Here is an 18,354-nt window from a genome sequence, read left to right on the forward strand (position 1 = left end):
ATACAATCACAGAAGTTTAAGAAAAATATGAGTACACATTACTTTTCTAGATAGAAAATAACAAACTCAGAAATTCTAATGAAAGTAGTTAGAAGAAAGTGCTGATCCATTTCCACTCATGGATACACATGTCTATGCCTCCAAGAAGTTGGGCCATCTGTGTGCACTGCAACTTCATTGCTCTGTCAAAGCTTGCTACTGAGTGCAACACAGCTAAATCTAGAGCAAATTAAAGAATGTATTTATTTTCAAGTGTGTTAGTCATTTATTTTGCTGTCAGGAAATGCTTTTATTTGTTGTCTTTGAGTTTCACATCCCTAATTTTACTGCATGTTTAAGCAAATAATCATTAGCCACTCTTCTATATGGCTGAGTGACTTGGCACACTCGAGCTTAAATATGTCATATTCTCTGAGTTGTATATGCTGAACAATTCCTGACTGAAGGTATCAAAAGAGGATTCATCATGTACAAAATTTGTTTAATAAAAGGTTTATCTTTTAACCTAAGTAATGTGAAAGTTCTATTTCTCTATTTTTTTTTTTTACTTCATAAATAAGTAATCAATATAGTAAGAAATCTCAAAACAGATGAAGATTTGTGTGGAATTTACTTCACAATTTAAAGATACAAATTTGTAAACTTTACAGAAAGTTAAGCTTGTATTAAAAGATCTATCTTTTCTTTTTTTTTCCCCATGGCTCTTCCCTGGAATTGCACCATACTTCTCCTAATTTTTACCAGCTCTCACATCTGCCTTTTACCTCAGGTTCTTTCAAAGTGTATCCTAGCATAAAATTGAAACCTTTAAGGTGGGAGGAATATCAACAGCTTACTTAAGTTCACTTATAACATATCTCCTTGTGCTTAAAGTGGTGCTGCTGCTCACTGTCCTTCTGCACAGAAACAAGACTTTCATACACACAAAGTGTTCATGGTTGATATTCATCCAGTTTGATTTTCCTGTTATCTAAGTCGCTGTTGCTGCCATGAGTGTTTGCAACATTTTATTTTCCTCTGCTTATAAAAATGAATTCTTGTATATTTTTTATACCTCTTCTTATATAATTTCTGTATTCAAGTGGTATGATGATGCTTTTATATAGGCTAAGGGATGCCCCAGATAACCTGTAAAACATTATTTCTGGGTGTGTCTGTGTGGGAGACTAGCATTTGAATTAGTAGAGTGAGTAAATAGATCCATCCTCACCAATCCTTTCAGGACCCTATTGGAATGTAAAGGTAGAGGAAGGGCCAGTTATCTCTCTTCTTGAGCTGGGACAGGGCATGTTCTCCTATCCACTGACTTGTGAGCTCCTGGTTCTTAGATCTTCAGATTTCTTTGTCCTTTGGATTTACCCTTTCCCAAATTCTCAGCCCTTTGCACTTGGACTGAATTATACCACCTGATTGTCTGATTCCCCATCTTGTAGAGGACAAATAGTGGGATTTGTCCTCCACAATCACATGAGTAAGTTTCCATAATCTCCTCTTGCATGTCTTTTAGTCGCTCAGTCCATGAAACACCACAGACTGCAGCCAGCCAGGCTCTTCAGTCCATGGGATTCGCCAGGCAAGGATACTGGAGTGGGCTTCCATTCCCTTCTCCAGGGGATCTTCCTGATCCAGAGATCAAGCCTGGGTCTCCTGCATTGCAGGCAGATTCCTTACCATCTGAGCCACCAGGAAAGCCCATATTTCCTTTTATTCAACTCTTTATATCCTATTGATTCTTATCTCTGGAGAACCCTGACTAATGCAGGGTTGTTCTCAGGCACCATGTACCCTTGCTTATGTCCCCTGGCTTCAAATACTTCTTGTATATAACTTAATGACAACAGATTTCCTGTTACAACCACTTTCCTAAACATAGTCATTTTATTACATGAATCCCTCCTTTGAGGGTTGTGACCTTTTGGGTTCTAGTCCACTCTAATCCACTCTAGCTAGTTTAAGTACAGTGAGATTTCCCAACTGTTGAAAAGATAAAAGACTTCATCTCTCAATATCTCTCAGTTAATAAAACTTTACTGATTTATTTTTAAAGGCTTTTCATAGATTTTTACTCATATAAGTAGCCCTCATCCTGACCTTTAAAATCCATTTTCAGATGTTAAAACACTTGTCAAATTGAACACTAGTTTTACCTAACTCCAAAGCATACTTCAAAATTTATAACAGTATTATACTCCTGCTAGAAACACACACTGACAAAGAATAATCTGTTTCATATTCATTCCCTATTGAAATAAAGGTAACTCATTCAGTATCCAAAAAACTAGTCTCAAGACAAACATTCACACGAGCTCAAATCTATACACAGAATTGCTTAAGATGTCCATTGGCAGATGAATGGATAGGAAGTTATGGTACATATACACAATGGATTATTCAACTACAAAAAGGAACACATTTGAGTCACTTCTAACGAGGTGGATGAACCTGGAGCCTATTATACAATGTGAAGTAAGTCAGAAAGAGAAAGACAAAAACTGTATATTAATGAATATAGAGAGAGAATTTAGAAAGCTGGTACCAATGATCCTACATGCAGGGCAGCAAAGAAGACACAGATGTAAAGAACAGACTTTTGTACTATATGGGAAAAGGCAAGGGAGGGATCATTTGAGAGAATGGTATTAAAACATGTACATTACCATATGTAAAACAGATGACCAGTGCAAAGTCAGTGCATAAAGCAGGGCACCCAAAGACTGTGCTCTGGGACAATCCAGAGGTATAGGCAGGGGAGGGAGGTTCAAGATTGCAAGGGGCACATGTATACCTGTGGCTGATTCATGTTGATGTATAACAAAAACCATCACAATATTCTAATCATCCTCTAGTTAAAATAAATTAATCTTAATAATAAATTTAATTTTCATAATTTATCCAAAAATTGAAAATTTGATATCCTTATTTTGCAGTGACCCTAATACCTGCTTCTTCTTGTCATACTAAATGGCACTGCCCTTTGTAAAAAGTGAGTCAACCTAGAATTATAAGAATTATTCCTGACACCTTCCTCTTCCAGACCCCTATCGATTCTACCTGAAAACTCAGGTACATGAGCAATCAATGTATAATCTATTTTTCATTGAACAATCTATCATAAAATGAAATAAGGCAAAAGACATAACTGACAAGAAGGAACAGATCTGAAGGGTTTTATATAATAGAGTATTGGGTACGATTTTTAAGTATGTGTGTGCATGTGTGTGTATACTTCACATATAGTGATAAAATATATTTACAAACTTTTAAAAATTAGCAAAGAATCAGACACTTAAGAACAGATCAGTAAAAGATCCCAGGAGAACTCATAGAAATAAAAATATCATTTTTGGAATTTAAATAATGCTGAGGAGGATTTCAACAGAAAATTAGGTAAAGTTGAATAACAAATTAAAAAGATAGATCAATGAAAATTATCCAGAATGCATGAAGCTCAATGAAGTTAGGTGATGAAATATGTAAATATTTTCCTTAAGTGCCCACATTATTTGTTAAAGTCTATCAATCATTAATTATGCATGTGATAGTTACCTGATATAGCCTAGTTCTCAACTTTGTTCAGAATGCCACAGTTGATATGTAATAGAAAAAAAAAAACCATAATAAAATATTCAGAAACATACCAGCCCACTAAAACACTCTAAGACCAAAAAGCAGTTACATATGCTGTCTATATTAAGACATAAAAACTGATCATCTTAAATTTTTAACTTAAATATTTATAGATTTTAATTAAAAATTTAAATTTCTGGGCTTTAGGTTTTTTATGTTGATGAAAATGAAAACCATTTTAAAAACTATTCATGAAAACATAACATATCTCAAAATAAAAGAGATATTGAAAACTCAAATTACAAATATTATTTGTTAATATCTTTTAAAAACTTGTGATGATTAAAAAAAAATCCAATATTATCTTGCTACCTATTTTCCTTAAATCGTCTAGAAACTAAGTAGTACTATTCGTGCCTGTTAGTGTAGTATACATTTAACCATTTATTAAAATTGAGAATTAAATTAATTATATATATATTTAATGTATTTATATATATATATTTTTTATTCATCAGTTGAGTTCAGTTCAGTCACTCAATCTGTGCGACCCCATGGACTGCAGCATTCCAGGCTTCCCTGTCCATCACCAACTCCTGGAACTTACTCAAATGCATGTCCACCAAGTCAGTGATGCCATCCAACCATCTGATCCTCTGTAGTCCCCTTCTCCTGCCTTCGATCTTTCACAGCATCAGGGTCTTTTCAAATGAGTCAGTTTTTTGCATCAGATGGGCAAAATACTGTATTTTCAGCTTCAGCATCAGTCCTTCTATTGAATATTCAGGACTGATTCTCTTTAGGATGGACTGGTTGGATCTTCTTGCTGTCCAAGGGACTCTCAAGAGTCTTCTCCAACACCACAGTTCAAAAGCATCAGTTCTTTGGTGCTCAGCTTTCTTTATACTCCAACTCTCACATCCCTACATGACTACTAGAAAAACCATAGCTTTGACCAAATGGACCTTTGTTGACAAAATAATGTCTCTGCTTTTTAAAATGCTGTCTAGGTTGGTCATAGGTTTTTTTCAAGGAGCAAGCATCTTTTAATTTCATGGCTGCAGTCACCATCTGTAGTGATTTGGGAGCCCCCAAAATAGTCTCTCACTGTTTCCATTGTTTACCATCTATTTGCCATGAAGTGATGGGACTGGATGCCACGATCTTAGTTTTCTGAATGTTGAGTTTTATATATCAAGGCTGTGTATTGTCACCCTGTTTATCTAAGTTATATACAGAGTACATGATCCGAAATGTCGAGCTGGATGAAGCACAAGCTGGAATCAAGAATTCCAGGAGAAATATCAATAGCCTCATATATGCAGATGACACCACCCTTTGGCAGAAAGTGAAGAAGACTCTCTTGATGAAAGTGAAAGAGGAGAGTGGAAAAAGCTGGTTTAAAACTCAACATTCAGAAAACAAAGATCATGGCATCTGGTCCCATCACTTCATGGCAAATAGATGAGGGAAACAATGGAAACGGTGAGAGACTTTTCCTTCATAGAGAGTGGAAAATAGAGCTGAAATTTAGTGATGTCTTTTTTATTTTCTTTAATAGCTTAGCATGTATCCAAATATCAACATAACTCATACAAAGTACATATCATAATTTTGGAAAAAATAATTTGATAATATCTTTGCTTAAGTTTATTTTAGAGAAATGCACTAAAGGTACAATTAAAGATCAGGAAGTATTTTGATAGTTTCTAACTTTCTTAGATATGCAAAAATATATTAGACTTGCCCTATAATTGCCAACTTAGTTGCTGAAATAGCTTGGCTTTAGATTTTTCATTATCAGCAACATGTAGTGTCCAGAAAATGTTATTTTGTTTGTAATAATTCATATATTATGTAAGATCAGATAACTTATCCTCCATTTATGTTCTTTTTAAATGTCTATAAAACACTGGTTTAAGGCAGTAAGAAATCCACTGAAACAGGACATATCCACATCTCTGATTTTTGTTCTAGATTAAATTTATAAGCCATTGTCAGTTGGACACTCATGATAAAAACCTGTGTTCCTTTGCTGCTTTGCATCACTGTTATAAACATGGCTTTTGATTAGCTTTTCTGATTAGCAATCTGTGTCTTTGTGTAGCTTGGAATATTGCCTTAAACTCATGTTCACTTGGTTAGGTCTTTGACATGAGGATTTATTTAGTAAGTTCCTTCCTTGGAAACTTATTTTGCCATTTTTTTCCTTTCCCCTTCTCACACAGACAGCTGACTGAGCCTCTGCTGGAATTATTTCCTGAACCACATCAATGTAACCTCACTTGCTATGTATTCACAAAACTCAAACAAATTTTCATGTCCAACCTTTTAAACTAGATCTCTCTGGATAGTTTTCTGACTGCAAATTGAAAGTTTAGTTTGCCATAAAATTTTTGGAAAAAATTTGCTAGACTACTGATATTTCCTTCAGCCCAAATCTATAAAAAAGTTTGTTCCTTTAGACTTGGACAGAGTTAGTAGCCATATGTGATATCTGTACTGGGTCCAATGAATGTTTCCAGTAAGTGAAGAATATGGACACATTTAGAGAAAGATGTCTAAAACAGGAGGAGATGAGAATGCTAGAATTCATATATTATGTAAGACCAGATAACCTACTCTCCAATTTGGCTCAGAGGTTAAAGTGTCTGCCTGCAATGCAGGAGACCTTGGTTCGATCCCTGGGTCGGGAAGATCCCCTGGAGAAGGAAATGGCAACCCACTCCAGTATTCTTGCCTGGAGAATCCCATGGATAGAGGAGCCTGGTGGGCTACACAGTCCACGGGGTCGTAAAGAGTCGGACACAACTGAGCGGACTTCACTTCACTTCACTTCACTTCAATCACTCAGTTGTGTCTGACTCTTCACGACCCCATGAACTGCAGCAAGCCAGGCCTCCCTGTCCATCACCAACCCCCGGAATTCACTCAAACTCATGTCCATCAAGTCAGTGATGCCATCCAGCCATCTCATCCTCTGTCGTCCCCTTCTCCTCCTGCTCTCAGTCCCTCCCAGCATCAGTCTTTTCCAATGAGTCAACTCTTTGCATCAGGTGGCCAAAGTATTGGAGTTTCAGCTTTAGCATCAGTCCTTCCAAAGAACACCCAGGGCTGATCTCCTTTAGAATGGACTGGTTGGATCTCCTTGCAGTCCAAGGGACTCTCAAGAGTCTTCTCCAACACCACAGTTCAAAAGCATCAATTCTTCAGTGCTCAGCTTTCTTCACAGTCCAGTTCTCACATCCATACATGACCACTGGGAAAACCATAGCCTTGACTAGACAGACCTTTGTTGGCAAAGTAATGTCTTTGCTTTTGAATATGCTATCTAGGTTGGTCATAACTTTCCTTCCAAGGAGTAAGTGTCTTTTAATTTCATGGCTGCAATCACCATCTACAGTGATTTTGGAGCCAAAAAAATTAAAGTCTGACACTGTTTCCACTGTTTCCCCATCTATTTGCCATGAAGTGATGGGACCAGATGCCATGATCTTCGTTTTCTGAATGTTGAGCTGTAAGCCAACTTTTTCACTCTCCTCTTTCACTTTCATCAAGAGGCTTTTTAGTTTCTCTTCACTTTCTGCCATAAGGGTGGTGTCATCTGCATATCTGAGGTTATTGATATTTCTCCCAGCAATCTTGATTCCAGCTTGTGTTTCTTCCAGCCCAGCATTTCTCATGATGTACTCTGCATGTAAGTTAAATAAGCAGGGTGACAATATACAGCCTTGACATACTCCTTTTCCTATTTGGAACCAGTCTGTGGTTTCATGTCCAGTTCTAACTGCTGCTTCCTGACTTGCATAGAGGTTTCTCAAGAGGCAGGTTAGGTGGTCTGGTATTCCCATCTCTTTCAGAATTTTCCACAGTTTATGGTGATCCACACAGTCAAAGGCTTTGGCATAGTCAATAAAGCAGAAATAGATGTTTTTCTGGAACTCTCTTGCTTTTTCCATGATCCAGCAGATGTTGGCAATTTGATCTCTGGTTCCTCTGCCTTTTCTAAAACCAGCTTGAACATCTGGAATTTCACTGTTCACATTGCTGAAGCCTGACTTGGAGAATTTTGAGCATTACTTTACTAGCATGTGAGATGAATGCAATGGTATGGTAGTTTGAGCATTCTTTGGCATTGCCTTTCTTTAAGTGTATACAAAACACTTTGTAAGGCAGTAAGAAATCAATTGAAAATGGACATACCCACATCTCTGAGAATGTTGATGGTGGCTGTTCTCTGCATTTTGTGGTTGTCAATAGGGATATAATGTACCACTTAATGGTCAATGGTAAGGTGAGACTGTGAAATAAAAGGGACTAGGTGGCAGAAAAACTAATATGTATATTGGTTAGCATGACCTGAGTGTCTGTCAGAATAACTTGATATTCTGGACTCTGATGACTAAATAGAGCATGGTTTTCCTAGAAGAGAGATAGAGTCAACTATGGTGCATCTTGATTTGTATAAACAGCTCAAGAGCTAGTGAGAAGTTATGGCATTGGCAAATAGTGATCGTTACCCCAGTCTCCAGATCTTATTATTGTCTTTCATTTGCTATACTGTGTCTGACTTTTTGTGACCCCACGGGCTGAAGAACACCAGGGTCCTCTGTCTTATACTGCCTCGTAGAGTTTGCTGAAATTCATGTCCATTGAGTCAATGATGCTATTGCAACATCTCATCCTCTGCCACCTCCTTCTCCTTTGCTTTCAATCTTTCCTAGCATCAGGGTCTTTTCCAATGCGTTGACTCTTCACATCAGGTGGCCAAAGTATTGGAGCTTCAGTGTCAACATCAGTCCTTCCAATGAATATTCAAGGTTTATTTCCTTTAGATGAGTGGTTTGATCTTGCAATCCAAGGGACTTCTCCACACCACAATTTGAAAGCATCAGTTCTTCGGCACTCAGCCTTCTATATGGTTCAACTCATACATTCATACAGGACTACTGAAAAAAGCATAGTTTTGTCTACGCTGACTTTTGTTGGCAACTTGATGTCTCTGCTTTTTAATATGCTGTCTAGGTTTGCCAAAGCTTTCCTTCCAAGGAACAATAGTCCTTAAAACTAGATCTGTTCAAAAATCCATAGCCTATTGTTTGAAGTTGATGCCAGGTCCCCTCAAGGAAGAGTCTTCTTATACCAGGGAACATGCAGGCATTTACAGCATATCACTACAGAGAAAGAAAAATGCCAAGGCTTTCAGTGATGTGTTTGATAGCTTTTGCTCATGTTAGTACAAAAGAAACAAGAAGCACAATCACAATTCTTCAGTTAGAGTGGAAGGAAGCTCAAGAATAACACTTGATCAAGATTTTGCCTTATTTATTTTTACAACTGGGCCAAAGGGGCCACCAATACAACTTTTGTTTTTTCCCCTCGGCTGAAATTTAATTACTTGGAATTTATATTTTTGCAACTTCTAAAACCCTGTGCGTGTTTGTGCTCAGTAGTGTCCAACTCTTTGCAACCCTATCGACTATAACCCCCAGGCTCCTCTGTCCAAGGGATTCCCCCAGCAGGAATACTGGAGCAGGCTACCATTTTCTTCTCTAAAGGCCCTTCCCCACCCAAGGATTGAACCCATGTCTCTTGTGACTACTGTATTGGCAGGCAGATTTTTTACCACTAGCACCATCTGGAACCCTCTTGGCCCCCTATTCTGAAGAGTAAGATGTATTAGGGTAAAAGGGGCTATATAAGAGCCTAATAAATTTCTCTTTGCTTCACCAACATAGTAAATCAGTAGCAATAACAACCCATGAGATCTTACAGTGATTAGTAACACTAACAAACACTTGAAAGTTACTAGGATAACTGCCTGCCATATCTCCTGTTCAATTGCCAGTATGTTCTCTGCACAAGCCAGAAGGATTTTTCTAAACCTAATCAAATATTAGCTGCAATAGCAGCTGCTATTTGAGTTATGGCAACTTTTACTGGAGTGTAACAGTAAAACTCCTGTTACTAACAAACTCTGCTATGTTAGTAGTGAATTAGTGAATAACTACTTGGTATGCATCAGGAGGAAGAATCAAAAACAATTAATGGTCACCTAGAATGGACTGTAGTACACATTCATTGTCTTGCCTCAAGGTTGTTAATTCCTTTATTCTCTATTACAGCTTGGTTTGCAAGGAGTTTGATCATCTTGGCATTTCACAGGATTTTTCATTAGTCTAATATATTGATCACATCATGTTAATTGAATGCAGTGAATGGGAAGTGTTATCTAGATGAACATTTGTCAGAAGTTGGCAGATAAACTTAGCAGAGATTTAATGGCCATTTGCAATGATGAAGTCTTCAGGAGTCCAGGGGTTGTGCTGTGCTAGAATATGCTCTTTATGATAAATGACAGTTTTTTTGCACCTTTCAGTTCCAATGTCCCAGAACAATGCACAATACTTGGTGAAGCTCTTTGGAGTTTGGAGACAGAGCATACCCCATTTGTGACTGAAACAAAGACTCATTTAATGGATAACTCTGAGAGTAGTTGATTTGAGTGAGAATCAGAATCTCTAGTATATCAAAGCTGTAGGGAAAGTAGATCTGTCACTTGGTTCATATAACCCAGTGTATTTGATGACGCTTGAAGCATGTATAATGGATAAGATGCAATTTAGAGCCGTTGGAAATGCCTGAAAGGAAAATCACAGTATGAAATCTTAGAGTTCTGGAGTTCTAATGACTTTTATAGCCAAGAACTCTTCTCTTCAATAAACCTCTTGTTATGCTGCTAGATGGTCATAAAGACAGTAAGTGACTGAAACTCAAGCTGCACATCTACCAATTCCTAACGTTTGGCAGGGCCAACTGCAACCTACTGTATGATGTAAGTGTCCATAAGGGCCCAGGCTCAAAAATATTTGGAAGCCTTAGCAAATTAATTATGAATATACAGGTTGGATTCCCATGTCACTTGCCTCTGTTCCTCTTCTTCAGCTCAAATCCTGGGTCTCATTGAGGATTTCCTATGACCAACAGGCATAGTCCAAAAAGTTGTTGGTGTTGGTTAAGTAGTAGGTTAGTGTAATAAGTGGGCACTAGCTGAAAAGAACAGCTGCCATTTTATAGCTTCTTTCATGGTTGGCACTAAAGGGCAGTGGTAAAGAGAAGTCCTTCCATGCAGAGAACTAGGAGTAGTATACTTACTCATCAAATTAGTATAAAGGAAGAGACAGGACAGATTGCAGATGTAGTTCAGTGGTAGAGTGCATGCTTTGCATATATGAGGCCTCGGGTTCGATCCTTGGCATCTACGTGACTAGTGGGTATATTGACTGTCAGGCAGTGACAAGTAGCCTGACCAGCTTCCTTAGAAGACAGCAGAGAAAAATACTGGGAGATCTGATCAAAGAAGCTCTGGGTATGGAAATGGTAATAAAATGTATATATCATTTTGTCTAACATTAATGATGGACCAAGAACATTCACTCTTAATAGAAAATCTTTAAAGCCATGTAGGCAGGAACAGCACCAGCTTCGTTATATGTGATACCCATATAGCCACACCAGCCCTTCATTCAGAAGGGTCTACATTTGGTTTAAAGTTCTTTTGAAACTATCTTGAAATTCATAGGAATTTTTGAATAGAAGCCCTAAATACTCATTTTTTTTAGTAGGTCCCATGAATTATGTCACCAGTCTCAAACAGGATGACCTGCCCATGGATGGCAACTACTGTCTATCATATGTAATTCTGGTATTTATCCCATGGACCTCATTAATATAATGTCCATTTTGACACTGGTAGTTGCTGTTAATGGTCTCTGAAGCCAGTACCCTATCTCCAATGCTGATTTTACTACAGGAACTTTAGAATATCCAATCGTATAGCAGTTAGAGTTGTCAGATAAATATGAGATGGTGATTTAAATTTGAGTTTTAAATAAACAACATTTCTTAGCATAAATATACTCCAGATATTGCATTGGATATGTTTATACTAAAAAAATATGTGGTGCGTGTCTGCAATTCAAATTTGACTGGGTATTCTACATTCTGATGTGTTAAATCTGTCAACCCTATCAGTATTAAGACAAACACAAAGTACTCAATTTCACACAATCCTTTGGTGATAGCATCCAGCTTCCTAGTGTCTGGTTTATTAAATTAACCACTTTCCACACTGGAAGTGAAAACAATATATTCTTATAGAAATTAATAAATGTTCCTGCTATAGAATTTTTTTCTTCCTTGTTTGAAATGTTTCTATTTGTAAGTATCATTATTATTCACAAAATGCCTGCTATTTTATTCAACAGATATGCTCAGTCTAAGTCACTGATTGTATTTCAAATTCAGTAAGACAATGAGCTCTTGATCACAGAAATCACTGATCTCCCTTTGTTCCCCAAAACAAAGAGGGAAATGGCCTGATAGAATGAATGGTGTAATAGCTCACTGAAGGCTCAGCTAAGATGGAAACTAGAGAGGTCTATACTTTGAGACTTGAGTGCTGTCTTCTAGGATATGGCATAGGAATCAAACTATGCTAGGGTAGTCATGAGACACTATTTACTTAGTAGCTAGAATATACTGTCTAAAAGGAGGATAGAATTAATCTCTCTAACCATCACTTACATGAGTCACCTGTATCATCTGTCCCCACAAACATGCTTTTCTTGATTTGGAGACCTTCATTTCCAGAAACTCAACTCACTTTCCAAGGGACACAGTAAAGGTTCCATTGAGCTGGAGATTTATCCTACTGTCTGGTCACTTTTTAAATTTATTCTGTTAGCTGATATAATTAATTCTGACTATTAAGAAGAAAGGTTGCTTCTATGCCATAAGTTTCTTGGAGAATTATGCCTATAAATAAGAGAATTCATTCAGGCATTTATTTTTGTTTGTGTATTCAAATGGCAAACATGATTTCAGCAAAAATTTCAATATCAGAGTCTGATTTTAAAAGAACAAAGACCTTGGAATATTTCTTCTGCAGGCCTGAAAGTATGGAGGATGGATTTTAACAAATTAGAGACAGACTTACAAGGTGCCAACAAATATATGTCTGACTCTTTGCAACCCTATGGACTGTAGTCTGCCAGGCTCCTCTGTCCATGAAACTCTCCAAGCAAGAATACTGGAGGGGTTGCCAATTCCTACTCCAAGGTATCTTCCTAACCCAAGGATCAAACCCATGTCTGTCGTATTTCCTGCAATGGCAAATGGATTCTTTACCACTGTGCCATCTGGAGAACAGGTCTCACAAAGTAGAGAGGGGAAAAAGACCTTGACACAGAGGATGTTGTAGTAGCTTAATCCCTGAATCCCAAGTCTGTTCTTCCTTTCAATAAAGACTTTAAATGATTTTATTATGATCAATTTACTTGCAAGAGTATTATTCTCTTTAAGAACGACTTTTCTTTCTCATCACTGGGTCCAGGTAGTTTAATAAGATTTAAGCCCCAACATGATCCAGAGTGAGAATTTTAAATTTGACTTCCAAAGAAGACATGTCTACACTGAAAGATCTGATAGATCTTGCTAACTTGTATCAGGTAATCTTAGGAAGTAATAGTAGAAATGGATTCTAAAAGAATTATACAAAGAAAGACAAGTTAAGATTGGAGAAAGTCGAATCTATTGTGTTGTGCATTTGGAATTTAATATGGAAGCATGAGTTTTTGGAGTCACTACCTGGTTTCATTGGTTAATTGAAGTCTAGATTCAACACTGGCCTATGATCGATGAAGCTGAGGGGTAATACCAGTACAGAAGGAGTCTGAAGGTTTGGGGAAACAGTGTATTGAAATGGTTTTATTATTGGATGGCCAAAACATTCATTCAGGTTTTTTCCATAAAATCTTATAGAAAAACCTGAATGAACATTCTCACCAACTCCATATATGCAACATTCTCAGAAACTCCAAACATTCCTTTGGATGGTATACATAAATTCCAATTTCAAATATGTAAATAACTGAACATAGAAAATTGTAAATTCAATTAAGTGAAATGAAAGGAGTATAGTTTCTTCATTTATACCTGAGTTTCTATGTTTCATTTGTTGTATATCTGCTCATATAGCAACAGCTATGCATATCATATACCACATAATAAATATCTTATATTTATTATTTCACTAATTCATTCCCCATTCCCATCAGTTCTCTCTTGCTTGGTATGAAGCATTCTGGAGATGGCTAATCTTACATTTTATATTTTAGAGGTGGCCTTATGACTTAATTTACATTATCTCATGGTATGTAATAACATTAAAATTATGTTTGCCTTCTGTTAAATAGTCTTAATTTGAGAAAACGAAAGCAATAAAAACCTAAATGGTAAAAGGCACAGTTGAGTCTTTTACTTTTGCACCCTTCTACATTTGTTTTCTACCTTTCTTTGTGCCTAAGAGGTTGACCTCTGTGACTGCATCACTCATGCAGGTATGGGCTATCTTCCAGTTAGCTGGGGTAAACAAGAGGCCTTAGGAGAGATGAGAGGGAAGGAGGAGGGACACCTCTCATCCACTCTCCTTGCTGTGGGGAGTGTTCTTGGGTTATGACAGCGTCCACTCACCTTATAGCATTGGTTGGTTGACTCTTTTCTGATTCTCTCACTGGGCTTCAGTAGCATGATTTACTCCTGCAGGGGTTTTTTTTTTTTGCTTTTTATTTTTTTTCTTTTCTTTTCTTTATTTGCTGTTGTGTTGTTTTGTTTTGTTTTGGTGTAAGGCCAGTAAAGGCATATCAGTATCTGAGGAACTCAGTGCCCCTTGTTACTATTTCCCTTAACTCTACCTTTATTTCTATAAATATTTTTTTGTTATAGACTCTTGAAAAAAAAATCTATGTAGAAATCTGTTTCCTTTCTGGTGGAACTGTGGCTGATAATTGCACCTACCATTTTCAAAAAGGTGTTTTTGGAATTGTACAGAAAAATGAGAGGCTGACGAGAATATAGAGATTGCATGTTTTATACTTTGTAACCTTAACCCTGACCATGGGAGAGGTTTCTTGTACATTGAGCTCTTCAAAAGAATCTATATAAATCCAAGGCTTCTCCTTATAATACTTGTTTTCTTTGAACTTTCCAAAGTTTAAATCCCTGCAGCAGTGCCAGGCAGGGGAGCTCCAAACAGACCTCTGCTGTCTTAATAAAAGAAATTGAAAAAGGAGAAAAAAAATAATGAAGTAAAAGGCCATGAAATGTGACTCAATTGTGAAACTCTGGGATGATTCAGGGGAAAAAAAATCAGTAATAAAGAGAAGTAGTTACTGAAAACTTAGATTTTATTTAAAAAGTACAATCAGTGATGTTAATTGTTTGCAGCATTTATAGAAAATTAGATTTATAGATATATTGTTATTTATTTTTAAGAATTTATTTCTCAAATGTCATAATAGGGTAACACTGTGCTTTAAACTTGCACAATGCCAACTGTGAAATACAAGTGTTCTAATCTCTGTAGGAAGTCACAAGAGCTGTAGGAGAATCATGTCATTATATAAAGTAATAGAAACCCTGGTCTTATTATTTCTAAAGCTTTGATCTATCTGGCCAAATAGGTTAATAAAATAAGGGACTCAGGGTGGCTATCTCTTCTAGTGAAAAGTCTGAAAACAGAGTAAAGATGTACAATTCTGAACCATTATAGATTAAAGAGCTAGCTGCAGCTTAAAGGCAAGTTTTATCCACATAAAGACCCACCAGGGTGGTGATGGATGCCTGGCTTGTCATATTACTGCTATTTCTTGAAATAAAGGATTATGATTAGAATATCTTGGTTGGATAGTTTTGGGAAGGAGAAGTTTCTGATAGTTTTGCTTTTAAGAGCAAAGCTAATGATGGCTTGTTGAAATTAACCAATGTAATGAGCTACCCACAGTACTCACCTGCAAATGAATGCCAGACCCCTTTCTGTAATGATCTATCTACAATACGTCTGCCCAGGTAGCTCAGTGGTAATGAACCTGCCTCCTATTGCAGGAGATGCAAGAGACCTAGGTTTGATCCTTGGGTCAGGAAGATCCTCTGGAGTAGGAAATGGGAACCCACTCCAGTATTGCCTGGAAAATTCCACAGACAAAGGAGCCTGGTGTGTTCCTTTGGGGTCACATGGGGTTACAAACAGACACATGCAACTGAGTTACTGAGTACAGCCCATCTATACATTAGATACTGTTCAAACATAATGCTGGAAAAGCCTACCTAAAATTGGATTGAAGAATTTGAATTATGCATATGATATCCTACCCTAAAACTTTAATCTAAACTTCTGGCTCTTCTATGTTGTCCTTTATAATGAAACCCATGACTTTAGGAAATTTTTTTCTTTTTTTCTACACATCCATTGTTTCAAAAGGATGAGGAAGAAATACCATGTGACATCAGGTTAATAATAGAGCACTGATCAACTAATAACATAAACTAAGGTAAAATATATCTTTAATGCAATATTTTTTTTCTATACATGATGTATTCTACTTCTAATCTTTTTTATAAATATTTACTTAATTTGTGCTAAAAATACATCAGCATACATAAAATTAGAATAATAAAGTGATAACTAGGATGTGGAACAATTCATTCTCATGTTATTAATCAAGTGTAAAATACAGAAAATAATAGTGTTAAAGTTGTAGAGAGTAGGATAAAGTATATAATATATGAAAGTGAAAGACTTCATGTATGAGTAGGTCCGACTCTGTGACCCCATAGACTGCCTGCCAGGCTCTTCTGTCCATGGAATTCTCCAGGCAAGAATATTGGAGTGGGTTCCAGTCCTTTCTCCTGGCATTTTTCCCAACCCAGGGATTGAACACAGGTCTCCTGCATTGCAGGCAGATTCTTTACCATATGAGCCCTCAGGGAACCCAGTATGTATAATGCATATATACTGCTTAACCTATTGGTTGAAACATTCTGCTACAATTCAAAATTAGGGACAAAATTTAAGAAGAGTCCTGTGTTTCCTACAGCAAGTGAAATCCCAAGAGTTTCCTAAATTCTCAAAGTAAATATCACTGCTTATCTTCTAATAGGATCTTCCAGCTATCTGAGTTCTTTCATAGTTTTACTCCTAATGTCCTTGACCTCAGCCCCTCCTCCTTATGCACTTTCCATGCTGGAATGCAAGTCTCTGATGATGAGAGATGGCAATGACAGGAACACCTTTACAGTCCTTGCTCATGGCAGAGTATGTCTTCCGTATCTACCTCATTCAGGCACGAAGAAATGCAGATTATTAATCTGAGATCAGCAACTACCTTGTAATACAAAAAGGCGTGTTGACTTTTCCTTTCATGTGACACCCTAACCTTGAACGGTGAGGAAACCTTATCAAGTTCTAAAGTAATTATTTTATGACATAGCATCAAGCATTTTTTTTTTAAAAGGACTAATCTCACATGCTAGTAAAGTAATGCTCAAAATTCTCCAAGCCAGGCTTCAGCGATACATGAACCGTGAATTTCTTGATGTTCAAGCTGGTTTTAGAAAAGGAAGCGGAACCAGAGATCAAATTGCCAACATCTGCTGGATCATGGAAAAAGGCAAGAGAATTCCAGAAAAACATCTATTTCTGCTTTATTGGCTATGCCAAAGCCTTTGACTGTGTGGATCACAATAAACTGTGGAAAATTCTGAAAGAATTTTTCACTGGACCTGCCTCTTGAGAAATCTGTATGCAGGTCAGCAAGCAACAGTTAGAACTGGACATGAAACCACAGACTGGTTCCAAATAGGAAAAGAAGTACATCAAGGCTGTATATTGTCATCCTGCTTATTTAACTTCTATGCAGAGTACATCATGAGAAATGCTAGACTGGAAGAAACACAAGCTGGAATCAAGATTGCCGGGAGAAATGTCAATAACCTCAGATATGCAGATGACACCACCCTTATGGCAGAAAGTGAAGAGGATCTAAAGAGCCTCTTGATGAAAGTGAAAGTGGAGAGTGAAAAAGTTGGCCTAAAGCTCAACATTCAGAAAACGAAGATCATGGCATCTGTTCCCATCACTTCATGGGAAATAGATGGGGAAACAGTGGAAACAGTGTCAGACTTTATCTTTTTGGGCTCCAAAATCACTGCAGATGGTGATTGCAGCCATGAAATTAAAAGATGCTTACTCCTTGAAAGACCAACCTAGATAGCATATTCAAAAGCAGAGACATTACTTTGCTGACTAAGGTCCGTCTAGTCAAGGCTATGGTTTTTCCCGTGGTCATGTATGGATGTGAGGGTTGGACTGTGAAGAAGGCTGAGCACCAAAGAATTGATGCTTTTGAACTGTGGTGTTGGAGAAGACTCTTGAGAGTCCCTTGGACTGCAAGGAGATCCAACCAGTCCATTCTGAAGATCAGCCCTGGGATTTCTTTGGAAGGAATGATGCTAAAGCTGAAACTCCAGTACTTTGGCCACCTCATGCGAGGAGTTGACTCATTGGAAAAGACTCTGATGCTGGGAGGGATTGGAGGCAGGAGGAGAAGGGGACGACAGAGGATGAGATGGCTGGATGGCATCACTGACTCGATGGACGTGAGTCTGAGTGAACTCCGGGAGTTGGTGATGGCCAGGGAGGCTTGGCGTGCTGCGATTCATAGGGTCGCAAAGAGTTGGACATGACTGAGCAACTGAACTGAACTGAAGACATATTTTCAAATCACAGAATCTACTTTTCTTCCCAGTGTCTGGATGAGTTAAAGCTTAGAGGAAAAGGGGGAATAGAAGTAGAAAGATAGACAGGAGAAGTTTCTTTATCTTTCTTTTTCTTTCTTTTTTTTTTTTTTTTTAAGTGAAGAAAGACAACAAGTAAAGTACAGGGCAGGT

The sequence above is a fragment of the Oryx dammah genome, unplaced genomic scaffold (assembly GCF_014754425.2).
Source record: "Oryx dammah isolate SB20612 unplaced genomic scaffold, SCBI_Odam_1.1 HiC_scaffold_24, whole genome shotgun sequence".
NCBI classification, from domain to species: Eukaryota; Metazoa; Chordata; class Mammalia; order Artiodactyla; family Bovidae; genus Oryx; species Oryx dammah.